The 13532-nt window shown below is 39.1% G+C and overlaps 2 protein-coding genes across 10 annotated transcripts in view; one reads left to right on the forward strand and one right to left on the reverse strand.

Moving 5' to 3' along the window:
* Positions 1 to 13532, forward strand: part of FBXO34 (F-box protein 34) — a 118984-nt gene that overhangs the window by 58191 nt on the left and 47261 nt on the right. The window contains exons 1-2 of one of the 9 annotated variants that reach the window (XM_036307947.1): positions 6892 to 6977; positions 7852 to 8037. The exons of the other annotated variants lie outside the window; for them this stretch is intronic. The gene's annotated coding sequence lies outside the window, so the exon portion shown is untranslated. Of the gene's footprint in view, positions 1 to 6891; positions 6978 to 7851; positions 8038 to 13532 lie in introns of those variants that run through there. 9 annotated transcript variants of the gene reach the window in all.
* ATG14 (autophagy related 14) overlaps positions 1 to 13532 on the reverse strand; it is a 79547-nt gene that overhangs the window by 7747 nt on the left and 58268 nt on the right. The window lies entirely within an intron of this gene.

Raw genomic sequence — 13532 nt, forward strand, 5'->3', positions numbered from 1 at the left:
TCGAAATCTCACGAGACTCAGACCCAGCCGGCCCCACCCCCATTGGGCGAGATCCAGACCTGGCCAGCCCCACCCCCGTCAAGCCTCGCCAGGCAGGGGGCGCAGCCTCAGGTTCCCCGTCAAGCCCCGCCGGGTGGGGGGGCGCAGCCTCAGGTCCCCCGTCAAGCCCCGCCAGGCGGGGGTGTGCGGCCTCAGGTCCCCTGGCCTGACGCTGGGGTGGGGGATGTGGCCTCAGGTCCCCCGTCAAGCCCTCCTGGGCAGGAGGTGTGGCCTGAGGTTCCCCCGTCAAGCCCCACTGGGTGGGGCATGCAGCCTCAGGTCCCCTGCCCTGGCTCCACGCAGCCTCAGGTCCCTGCTGATCGCTCGTTATGGCTCGTTACGGGAACCCCGCCTCCGCTGTGGGCGCAGCCATCTTGTGTTATGGGAACCCTGCCTCTGCTGTGGGCACAGCCATCTTGTGATAGCGTGATGGCGTGAGGGTCAATTTGCATATTACCTCTTTATCATATAGAATTATTTTGGTTCTTGTGGGGTGGGGATAATCAGTTGTGGGTCAAAACTGTATTTCAAGATTCATTATAACTTGGGTTGAATTCTTCCTTAGATGATGATTCTTTCCTTGTGTAACCTAAACCTTCTGGTTTAATAATTTTAATACCAGGAAAGGGGATAATATGAATGAAAGATACAGGTATTCTAATTTCTGAAATTGGAATTTTGATCCCTGTTATGACTTACATAGGCACACCATAGTATGAACTAGCTTTGGGAGCTTTGTTTACTCAGAGTGCAGTGATAAAAGTGGGTTTCTGGTTCTGCATTAGTATATGAAATCATGGCTAGGTGGTCATCATATGATTTCTTTATGATTCTCAAAATTTACAATTCCAACAATAAGGAAGTGTCCTATTTAGGACACCAAACTTTTTTTTTTTTTTTTTTTAAGGCATTTTGGGATACATCCTTTTTTAAGACCAAAAAGAAAATTCCACAGTAATTTGACTTTTCTCTGATGAAATTGCCTAATAATTAAGGAGATTTCCATTTCCTCTATTCCTAGTTCGATGCTAGGAAAAATGTTAACTTTGGTATTGTTTTTCTTTACCTTATGGGCTAGCTTTTGTTTTCATGTTAAGTTCAATGAAAGATAAATATTTTTCCTGTTTGACTTGTCTGGTTTTTGTACCTCTACTAATGTTCCTCCCTCTCCTTCCCCATCTTTCCAAATGAGAGCGTGTCATAGGCATTTACCTGTAGTTTTGGTTTGTGTGTTTCCTGTAGAGCCATGCAGGAAATTTAGAGCTGAATGGCATCAGATAGCCGAGACATCCCTTTTCTCTTCCCATCCAAATTTAGTTTCAGTGCTAAAAACTTAGGAAATACTGTACACATGGATAACAGTGAAGTGACCTCAAGAATAATCTACCGATTTAAAACCCGATTTCTGGGTATTCCTCCTTTTCCTATATTGTCTCAGCCTCCCTTTTAAGTTTTTTTTTGTGTGTGTGTGGGGGGGGGGCGGGGGCGGAGGGGGGTCTACATAAATACAAGTCAGTTCCTGAAGTAAGACATTTTGCAAAATGTTTTCATAGAGACAACATGGTGTATCTCTTTATTTAAACCTTTTATAACTTAAAATGTGTTTCGTTTTAAATTTTTAGTATGTCAGAAAATGTCAGCGTTTGAAGCAATGACTACAATCACTACTGTGATCTTGAGCAAATTTCAGTTTCTGGGCTTTTATCTCCTTTTCAGCACAATGGTTACAGATTGTGAGGTACAAACGACATTGAGGGATATGAGGTTTATGGTGACATGAGGACCACAAGGGGATAAGTATGCAGACTGGTGAGAAATGAGCAGCAGCTAGTACAAAGACCCAAGATGCCAATGAGCTTAGGAACAGAAAGAGGGCCAAATGAGATGTTTATAAATACTTTGTAGATATGAAACATTCCTCTACAGCTCAGGTGCTCTTAGGGTTAGGGAAGATGTGTTTGTTGTTTTCCACTGGGCTGTGGTTCATTAGCTATAAGGCTACCCTCCATAAGGAGTAGGATCCTGCTTTGAGGATGAAAAGGAAGAGTAGGACCCACAACTCACAAATTCCAGCAGTTTGTGCATTATGATTACTGTTCCTTCATTTGTACTAATGGTCTTTTTCTATAAGATTGGCATAGGAAAGAGAGGAATAGACTTAATGACTAGAAATTTGGGGTGAGTGAGTTCTATATCACTTCTAGCTCTTACCATGTTTGGCTTTGCTGTTTGGTATGTACAGTTTTGCCATCTATAAATCTAACACTGAAACCTGATCTTAGGTATCAGGTTTTCTTTTGTGTTTTAGTTTGTTAACAATTGAAGTATTTAAGGGTTCTGGGTGTGAACTCTGCATGCGTTATAATTAATTTAGAGCCAGGGAAGTTAGGATTTTTTGCTGAAGTAATTAATGAAGCATTGTCACTTCAAAAGAAAATTTTATATATGTAGAAAATTTACAGGAATAACCAAAACTTGATAATAAGACATAGTTTGTTTCTATACCCTTAAAGATGGAAGTATTTTTAAACTTCTTGGTGTGTTCCTCCTTTCTAGTTTGGGTGTGTAGGAATCTGTTTATCAGAAATTTTGGTAGTGCTGAATTTTTTTTTTTATCTTTGTAAACATGACCCTAGACAGCTGTGTTTAATACAGTAAAGAACCGTGGGGAGACTTTATACTGTTTCTTGTTAGGACTTAGTATCTGTGTATTTTAGTATTTAAAGGATGTGGTTTGAGACTTTGAAAATGAGAGAGAGGTTGCCTAACTCATAGCTGAATGCTGCACATGTAGACTGATCTGTCCTGGAGGTTATTAAGCCACATGAATGTTGTTTTTACTCTAGTTAAACTGACTAGAGTAAAAACAGTATTAAGTTAAATAACTTCGTTACGGAAGTGTTTGTTTGCACATGGCTAGTGAATAGGATTTTCTTTAAAATCTGATATTGCATAGGATTGACTTAGGTAACTGAAATGCGGGGGTGGGGGTGGGGGCCATTACGCAAGCCAAAAACTACCTTTTACTTCGAAGAAAAATAAACAAGATTAAAGGTGACCACAGTGTCCTCTGTGTCTTCACCTTCTCCACCTCTTATCTCTGAGAGAGCAGGGTGCTAAGACCAGGAAACCTTGGGTGGGTGGAGTTGCTTAATTGCATCAACTTCCTAGGTTGCCCAAGTATTGATTAGTCAGACACTCACAATGTTTCACTCAAGATGATTCTTGCTGATTGGCTGGTTTCTTTTAAGTCCTTAGGGTTGGCATTGATTTCACTCTAATGAATGTTTGCCATGTATAAGGCACTGTGCTGTGTACTCTCTGAGAGGTACAAAACGAATTATGATTACTCATACCTTTCAGGAGTTTACAGTGTAGTAGGGGAGGGGAAGACAAGATAGACCATGGTAAGTAGTGTTCAATCAGAGGCAGTTTTGGGACTCTAAAAGAGGCGTGTAAAATCCATTCTGTATTATTGATGGGTGGGTGGGGATGGGGCAGCGGATGAGACCTGGGCAGGGAGGGGCCCAGCTGGGAAAACAATTTCATAGTCCCAGTGGGTAAAGAATGATAGAGATGTTAATGGTAGGGGAAAGGGCCAAATAGCCATTGTGAAGGTGAAAGGAAAAATAGGAGAAACTAAGGCAACTCTTAATCAAAAGGTCTTGAGATTTCCCCCAAATTCTGTGCAAAATTGTTTATGTGTGTACTCTGGCATTTTTCTGGGGCAGAGAACTCAGACCTTTTCTCAGTTTCTGAAAAGGGTCCAGGGCCCCAAAAAAGGTTGAAAACCATTGTGGTAAGTCAGCAATTTTCAACGCATGTGCTGCAAGAATTTTTAAAACATGCAATACCTGACTATTTAGTCAGGGGCACTGACCTATTTTCTCTTAGATTTTCAAGTAAAAAACCGACACAACAATGGTTGTCCGGTGTATGAATCAAAATTATACCAATTTTTTTTGTCAGATCAGGAAAACACACACACGCACACGCACACGCACGCACACGCACGCGCGTCAGATTATTATCACCACCTGAGGTTTGTAGGCAAATTAGCTATAATTTCGCGCTGAAGTTGCTAGAGGGCCAGACAATTATAAATAGGGACGCAGGTTGTTTACCACGACAATAGAAGTGATTTTTTTTCTGAAGATATGGGTAAACAACGTGATTTAACAGCCTTTGAACGTAGGATATATTTGAACATGAGTGGCCAGATTATTACGACCACCTGACGTTTGTAGGCAGATTAGCCGTACACTGCATCGTATGGGATATGGAAGCCAAAGGTCTGTTCGAACACCTTTGCTGTCTGCAGTTACCAAGATAAAACGTCTGCAATTCGCACAGGAACACAAGGATTGGACAGTTGAGCATTGGAAAAAAGTCATGTGGTCCTATGAATCACATTTCTAGTTGCATCATGCAGACAGCAGAGTGAGAATTTGGCGGAAACAGCATGAAAGCATGCACCCCACATGCATGAGTACAACCCTTCAAGCTGGTGGGGGCAGTGTTATGGTTTGGGGCATGTTTTCCTGGCATGATTTGGATCCTTTAATTCATGTGGAACAATGTCTGAATAGCACAACATACCTAAGTATCGTTGCTGATCAAGTTCATCCTATCATGTTGATGGCGTATCCCAATGGAGATGGCTTCTTCCAACAAGACAATGCGCCATGCCACGGTGCCATATTTTGCAGGAGTGGTTTCAAGAACATGAGGGAGACTTTACCTTGCTTAGGTGGCCCCCACAATCACCAGATCTCAATCCAATTGAGCATTTGTGGGACGAAGTTAAAAGAGCCATCAGGCAGCCAGTTCCACAACCATCACAGAACTGGACAGTGCTATTCATCAGACATGGTGTCAGATTCCTCGCATCACCTTTCAACATCTCGTGGAGTCAATGCCAAGAAGAATCGCCGCAGTATTGAAGGCAAAAGGTGGCCCAACGAAGTACTGATGGGTGGTCATAATAATCTGGCTACTCAGTGTATGTGTTTATATATCCCATGTTCAAAGGCTGTTAAATCATATTGTTTACCCATATCTTCAGAAAAAAATCACTTCTACTGTCATGATAAACAACCTGCTTCCCTATTTATAATGGTCTGGCCCTCTAGCAACTTCAGCACAAAATTATAGCTAATTTGCCTACAAACGTCAGGTGGCCATAATAATCTGGCCACTCAGTGTGTGTGTGTGTGTGTATTATTGTTGTGCAACAGAATTTTAGTACTATTAGTTTTTGTGTGCCATGAGATGAAAAAGGTTGAAAATTAGCTGTGTTAAGTTAACAACCTTTGATGACTGAGATGTTGATTTTTGAGGCTTTGTAGAGAAATAAGGAAGTGATGTGGTAGAACAGATTTTTCCTTGTGGGAGGTAGGGTGGGATTTGGGGAACTGAGCTTATGCAGTGTTCTCCAGAGGGCACCAGGCTGCCTCACCAGACTGGGTTTCTCACCCATCAAATTAGGTAGATCCATTAGAGACTGCATGACAATGAAGGGCAGGTGTTTTTTTCAGTCAAAGGGGTTCCTTAGCATTTCCCCCTTTATTTGGAGGCCAGATTGATGAAGATGTAGAGGACTAGGATGCTATTGTAGAATAGTTCCTGGCATTTACTTTTCATGAGTTCCTCTTATATGTGAAGTGTTCTGTGCTTGATCTTGTGGGGTAATCTATAAAATATCAGACAGGGACCCCTACCCTTCATGAGTTGATGGTATTGTAATGCTTTCCTTTGGACTTTTTGTTCACCTTGGACCTACGTATGTTTAGTTATCTTTGGGTCTTTATTTACTGGACAAAGAGAAACATTTCTGCTAAAATGAACTTAAAGTGACTTTGGTTTGTGACTTATTTTTCCTTTTAAAGAATGGATTAACTACTGGGATTTGAAGATTTAGAAAATACAGTCATAAATATACTGTACTTATAATTAGGAACCTCTGTACCACTGATTTGGTGACCTTTGGGCAGGATTTGACTCTTCTAACTATTAATCATTTGTTATATAAAAATGTGTGTGTACATGCACACAAGGCTTCATTTTTTTTAAAAAATATATTTTATTGATTTTTTACAGAGAGGAAGGGAGAGAGATAGAGAGTTAGAAACATCGATGAGAGAGAAACATCGATCAGCTGCCTCCTGCACATCTCCTACTGGGGATGTGCCCGCAACCCAAGTATATGCCCTTGACCTGAATCGAACCTGGGACCTTTCAGTCCACAGGCCGACGCTCTATCCACTGAGCCAAACCGGTTTCGGCAAGGCTTCATTTAAAATACTGTAAAGCACATTTAAAAAATGACTCAGCACTTAGCGTTCTAAGATGAACTGCCACTTGTATATTCAATCACTAAATTAAAATATTCATGCCCTAACCGGTTTGTCTCAGTGGCTAGAGTGTCGGCCTGCGGACTGAAGGGTCCCAGGTTCGATTCCGGTCAAGGGCATGTACCTTGGTTGCGGGCACATCCCCAGTGGGGGGTGTGCAGGAGGCAGCTGATTGATGTTTCTCTCATCGATGTTTCTAGCTCTCTATCCCTCTCCCTTCCTCTCTGTAAAAAAATCAATAAAATATATTTTTTAAAAAAATTAAAATATTCATTAAGTTGTAATTAAATTCATATTTATGTTCACAATTATATTCATAAAATAAATATAAGCTATGTAAGTATACTTAGTAAGTATAGTTATGATTTATATATTAATTATATATTCCTTAAACATATATCATTCATTAAAATTACTTATTACACTTCAATTGGTCAATTTCCACATTTGTGAAATGGGAATAACAATAATTGTATTGATTTCATAGATTTCTCATGAAGATGAAATTATTTAATACATAAACAGTAGGTCCTCGAGTTACGTCAGAGATCCATTCCTACAGCACAATGTAACGCGATTTTCGCCGTAAGTCGGAACCCACGTACATAAGCACCTATGTCACTCACATGGAGCACATACACAGCAGTAATGAAGTGAAACAGTAAAAATAATTTTAAAGAAAGATAATTCCTGACCTTTACTTGTGGTAAATAAATAATAAAAAACATAAAGCACATATGTACATACGTCGAAAGGACAGAACTTTTTTTTTTTAATAAATAAGTAGGAGATGGCGACATAACCATGAAATGACATACATCAAGTTCGACGTAACCCAAGGACTGTCTGTACATATATAATGAAACTCTTTAGACTAGTGTAAAGTTTAAGTGCTCAATAAATATCAGTGGCTATATTATTATTAGTAGTAATATTTTAATATTAATGCTGTCATTTTTCTCTTCCTTGTGGGTGAATGTGGAGGGGAGTGGCTTGTTATAAAATGACTAGAGGTCTGGTGCATGAAATTTGTGCACTTGGGGGCGGGGTCCCTCAGCCCAGATTGCAAGAGGGCACAGGCCAGGCAGAGGGACCCCACTGGTGCATGATCGGGGCTGGAGAGGGACACAGGAGGTTGGCCAGCCAGGGAAGGACTGCTGGAGGGCTTCAGGGCATGTCTGGCCCATCTCGCTCAGTCCCGATGGGCTGCACCCCAGCAGCAAGCGAACCTACCAGTCAGACTGTCTGCCCCCTGGTGGTCAGTGCATGTCGTAGCGAGTGGTTGAGTGGCCTTAGCATATCATTAGCATATTACACTTTGATTGGTTGAATGGCCAATCAGACGACCGGACACTTAGCATATTATATTAGGCTTTTATTATATAGGATTTTATTTAACTGCCTGTGTTTGTTTCTCTTTCTTTTTATCTTTCTTGTTGCTTTCTGATTTCCTGTCCAGTTTTCAGTAATGGGAGTGGAGTAGGACAAGAACTTATGTTAGTTGGTGCCCTGTGTCTGAACCAGGAAGGAGAGGATGCATCAGACAGCCTGTGGCTTGGTGGGCAGGGACTTACAATGAGCCCTGCAAAGCTGCCCTGCCCAGGGAACCACCGAATTCCACAGTTTCTTCACTTCAGATCAGATGGTATGCAGCTCCACACTGTGTGTGCGTTATGGACATTTTAAAAGACCAGTAATTATGGAAAAATTTAGTTAAGTACAAAAATATAGAAATAGTATGATAGTCCCCCACTTAGCCATCACCCAGTTTCAGGGCCATTTTTGTTTGATCTATACACCCAACCATTTCTTCTCTCCCACATTGTTTTGAAGGAAATCTCAGACATATAATTTAATCTAAAAAGATTTTAGGATGTATATCTTAAGAGATGAGAACTTAAAAATTTAGACATACATGTATACATACACAGATATTAATTTTTACATTGTATCTGATTTAGGGTCCACACAATTAAAGACTCTTTTGATGTATAGGCTCCCCTCAATCTCTGTCTTTCTGTTTCTCTTAGAATTTGACAAAACTAGCCTTACTTTGTTCTATAGTTTCTCCCTAATCTAGATTTTGCTGTTTTGTGTCCCTTAGGTATTCAACTTTTCTCTCTCTTGTGTTTCCTGTATATTGGTAGCTGATTAAGGATTGACCAGATTAGTATTGATTTTTTTAAAGTGCCTCCCACCCCCATCAGGAGCATGCAATGTGTGGTTGTGTTTCAGTTTTGGGATGCTAGCAGCTACTAATGATCAATGCCTAGATCTGTTAATTCACTAAAAGTTGGAAAATTGTAGTATCTATTTCTGTCATTCCATCCCCCTTTTTTTTTAAATCAAACTGATCAGAAAGCCCTAACCGGTTTGGCTCAGTGGATAGAGCGTTGGCCTGCGAACTGAAAGGTCCCAGGTTCGATTCCGGTCAAGGGCATGTACCTTGGTTGCCGGCACATCCCCAGTAGGGTGTGTGCAGGAGGCAGCTGATCGATGTTTCTGGCTCTCTATCCCTCTCCCTTCCTCTCTGTAAAAAATCAATAAAATATATTTTTAAAAAAAACTGATCAGGAAATAAATTTTATTTAAGTCATTTAATGGCTTTAAGTTATTTTATTTTGAATTAGTATTCTTTCTCTATGACTTTGTAGCAGTAATGAAAATATAGTACTTGATTTGGTGTTGATGTGCAATATACTATATTAAGTAGTTGGTTACTGCAGAATGACTCCAGACCATACAGTTCATCTAGTTAGGAAGTTGTCATAGAGTGCTTACTGATGGTTATTTCCCAGCTAGAAATACGAATTAGGGATAAATATACACCCTAATTAGTATGTAACTTCTCTATTTGTATAATATTATAAAGTATTACCCGCTTATGTAAATTATTTTTAAAATGAGCTATGTGTTTGATTTTCTAAAAATCCGTTCTAGGCTTGATTTGGCATTGGGAGTAATAAAGTCTAAAATATGTCTCTTTAGTATAGTTAGCTTTGGTGTTACTTATAGAAGACCTGAGTTTCAAAATTGTACAAATTTTTGGTAAAATTATAGAAGAGGCTTGGAAAATAATTTGATTTTTTTTTCCAGTTTTCTAATTTACAGTATGTTCTATTGCATAACTTCTGCCTTTTACATTTGAGTATTATCCAAAGGGTCTGGTGCCCACTTTGTGTCTTTGAGGACCTTCCAAATAGTTCTCTATTAATATTTATAATATGATAATATTTTTATTTTTGGAAATTTATTTGTTTTTGGGGAAAAAACCCATTCACCTCATAGATATTTCATTTAAAGCAAGCAGCTGAAGCTGGAGTACTATAAAGTGTTCTAAAGCCTAGGGTTTGACCAGCTGGGGTGAGCTCAATAAGATTGTCTGTGGTGGCATTAATAGGGGAGATTTTCTTCAACAGACCAGATAACTCACTTCTTTCCTCTCATATTCTTACTACTCCCTTTCTTCTTTACTTTCTTCAGATCTTGTTCAAGCTCAATGTGCTCTTTAGTAAAAGCTAATAAGTATAGTTGAATATAATCTTCAGGTACATCTGCAGTGGAATAAACCTAATTTTTGCTTTTCTTTGGGGGATTTTGAGAGTCTGCCTTCCAGATGAACTTAGACCTGTGACCATTTTAAATGGACATAGAAGGGAAATTAAAGTGTTAGATCAGGAAATAAAACTCAAAAATTTCAGCATTTTGCCAAATGAATCTTTAGGAAGTTTTTGTTTTTGTGTGTGTGTTTTTGTGTGTGTGTGTGTGTGTGGGTGTGTGTGTGTGTTGTTTTTTTAGCAAGTTATCTTTTAGGTAACTCTTTAGAAAATGATGTTATAATACATCTCTTAAATGAATAGCAGTTTTGCTGTAACCGGTTTGGCTCAGTGGATAGAGCATCAGCCTGCGGACTGAAGGGTCCTGGGTTCGATTCCAGTCAAGGGCATGTACCTTGGTTGCAGGCACATCCCCATTAGGGGGTATGCAGGAGGCAGCTGATCAGTGTTTCTCTCTCATGGATGTTTCTAACTATCCCTCTTCCTTCCTCTCTGTAAAAAAAATCAATAAAATATGTTTAAAAAAAATGAATAGCAGTTTTGTTTTCTGAGCCTTCACCTTGTTAATACAAGCTGGGCAAAAGTAGGTTTACAGTTCATATAGAAAATAATACAATAATTAAGAAATAATAATAAGAATAAACTCTGTTTCATATACTCACAACTGCAAGCCTACTTTTGCCCACCCTGTACTTTGTTAGATCCAACTCAAGGCTAGAGTGATCCAGTTGAGGTGCTAGTACAGTTGAAATGAATGTTACATTCTTGCCTTGTTGATTCAGATTGCTTCATGTAGAATACATCATTTACTCCAATTCAACAAACAGTTTTTTGAGTGAGACTTTGGGGCAATAGCAGTAAACCAGGCAGACAAGGGGTCCCCATCCTTGAGAGCTTACATATCGCTGAAATTATCCACAGAATTCCCGAGGTGGAATAGTGAGTGGAATTCCACATAAGGTTCTGTTTTGACCAGCTGTCCAGAGCTGCTTTTTGAGGAAAATCAGAGACTACTCTTGAGTAGAGAGAGTAGAATACAAGCCGAGTCTTAAATTTTACAGCACAACACTATCTTTGTTGGCTTTGAGTTTGGTATGTAGAAAATAATGGTTCTTTTTTTCAGTAAATAAGAAACCTACTAGTAATTTCTACCTATTGTTATTTCCTCTTTTTATTCTGAGATTTTGTGCTAAATTGCAGGTTTTTCTTAGTTTAGATTTTCTGAAATAATGCTTACTTTCTTCTCTTTCTCTCTTTATTGTTGGTTGGTAGGATTAAAATTTATTCTGATATTATTTGATTAATCATTAGCTACTTCCAGATCTTTGGGAAGTAGCTAAATGTAAACATGGTTACTACATGTATTCTTATTTTCATTTGTTTGCTTTTTTGTTTTGTTTTCCTTTATTTTTCAAGATAATCTCAATTTCAAGTATTTTGTTCCATTTTGTGGACACTTGGTTTTTTTGAGTTTTCAAATCTGTTTTTATTTTACGAATGAAGAGTCACATTCTGCTTAAAAGTCCAAGAAGCATTTTTCCAAGATACTGAGTTGCTTGTCAGGTTAAAGAGACACAATGAAGGAAGACCACCCAGAGGCTCAGAGATAACTTGAAATTTCTGACACTTAGTTTTTAATTTAGATAATAAATGGTCCTTTAGGTCAGTGCCCTTTAACCCGAGTCCCTGGATTCTGATGAGCTTAGGGAGGTGGTTTATGAATCTCCTGCAATGATAATGCCAAACTTTGTAGATATGTAGATGCATGCCCTTTTCTCAGGAGAGCCTCATTTGTTTTAATCAGAATTTCAAAGGGCTTGGCAACTGCAAAAAAGGTTAATAACCAGTGTTTTATGTATAAATGGGATTTTAATGAATAGGGATAACAATTTTTCCCCTTCCAGACATATTTTGCAGAAAGTTAGGAGATTGTCCAGATGTTTATTATTATTGTAGTGAGCTCTTGAATTATTTGAAGTGTTCTCTTGAGCCAGCTTGGATTATATAGAAGTCAAATCAAAATAGCTTTATTTTTTTTATCTGATCTTCAAACATCACACTTTAACCTGTGAGTTCTTGTATTTACCCCATTGTTATGGGCTGAATTGTGTGCTCTTCCCTGCTTCATGTATTGAAGGCCTAACTCGTAGTACCTTGGAATGCGACTGAATTTGGACAGAGAGAGGGTGGGCCCTAATTTAATCTAACTGGTGCCCTTGGTAGAAGAGAAAATTTGAACACAGAAGATAGATACAAGGGGCATGCAAGAACAGAGGGAAAAAGTGAGGCTACAGTGCAAAGGCAGCCACATGCAAGCCCAGGAAAAAGACCTCAGAAAAAAAAACAAAACTTGATGACACTTTGATCATGGACTTTTAGTTTCCATAACTGTGAGAAGTAACTTTCCTGTTCTTCAAGCCACCCTAGCAAAGTAATACACTCAGGATAAAGTAGCAGTTGGGTGACAATAAAGAGTATAGCAAGGTAACTTAACTATTTATTTTTGTCCCCCAGTACTGGGTCATATAATAAAATGTTGTGTATAGCTTTACATAATCTAGTATCTGAAAGAGATGGTTTGACCCATGAAATTTAGACCCATGAAATTAATTCCTATTCTTATTGGTCTTCTTTATTGATTTATTTGTTATTTTACAGTTTCCCATTTGCCTGTGGTTATATTTTGTCTTCTAGTCTCTAGTATTTCTCATTCTATGGGACTGATTTTTATAAATAAGTCTATTATAAATCAATAGCAGAACAGTGTCTCTGTGTATTCTCCCATGTGTGTTCTGTACAGTCATTCCAGCCCAGTCTGGTTCTGTGGTACTGTCATCTGTCCTCACACCTCTTCCAGACTGTCAATTTTTGACATTACAAGCATCCCTTGGAGATATTGTGGGTTTGGTTCCAAACAACTGCAATAAAGCAAGTATCATAATAAAGCGAGTTGTAATCAAATGGTGGGGGAGGGGCTTGCCTTCAATTTGTAAGAAGCATAATAAAGCAAAGCGCAATAAAACGAGATATGCCTGTATATTTAGTTTTTGAAGTTTCTCTTTGCCAAAAATAAATTGGAATGTTTCTAGTGATGTCTGCTTCTGTTGCTAATTTGATTCAATAAACTGGAAACTTTCAGATTTGAAAATGAATGAAAAGCTAAGGGATGAATGTATATTTGTCAAGTTCACCACGAGGGCAGGAATTCCAGTTTTGTTCATGCTGAAGCCCCAGGATCTAGCACAGTCAGTACCTGACACTCAGCAAGATATTAAATATTTGATAAACACTACGTTAATTTTAAATACGGTATCATTCAAGGCACCCAAAATTGAGCACATAGCCCAAATTCTGCTTCCTGTCACATTGAGGTTCCTCAGTCTTCTTTTATGATATTAAGGATTACCTTGCTAAGGAGTACCCTCTCCCTTTTCCTCATCTGCTTCCTTCATTGCATAGTAAAGAGATGGCCTTTGGCTCCTACCACGTCCATTCAGGCGCCTTGATGTGCTTGCTGTGTGATCCTGGCAAGTTCCTCAACTTCCCTCTGCTTTGGTTTCTTCATGTACAGTTGGAGATAGAG

The sequence above is a fragment of the Myotis myotis genome, unplaced genomic scaffold (assembly GCF_014108235.1).
Source record: "Myotis myotis isolate mMyoMyo1 unplaced genomic scaffold, mMyoMyo1.p scaffold_m19_p_1, whole genome shotgun sequence".
In the NCBI taxonomy this organism is placed as follows: domain Eukaryota; kingdom Metazoa; phylum Chordata; class Mammalia; order Chiroptera; family Vespertilionidae; genus Myotis; species Myotis myotis.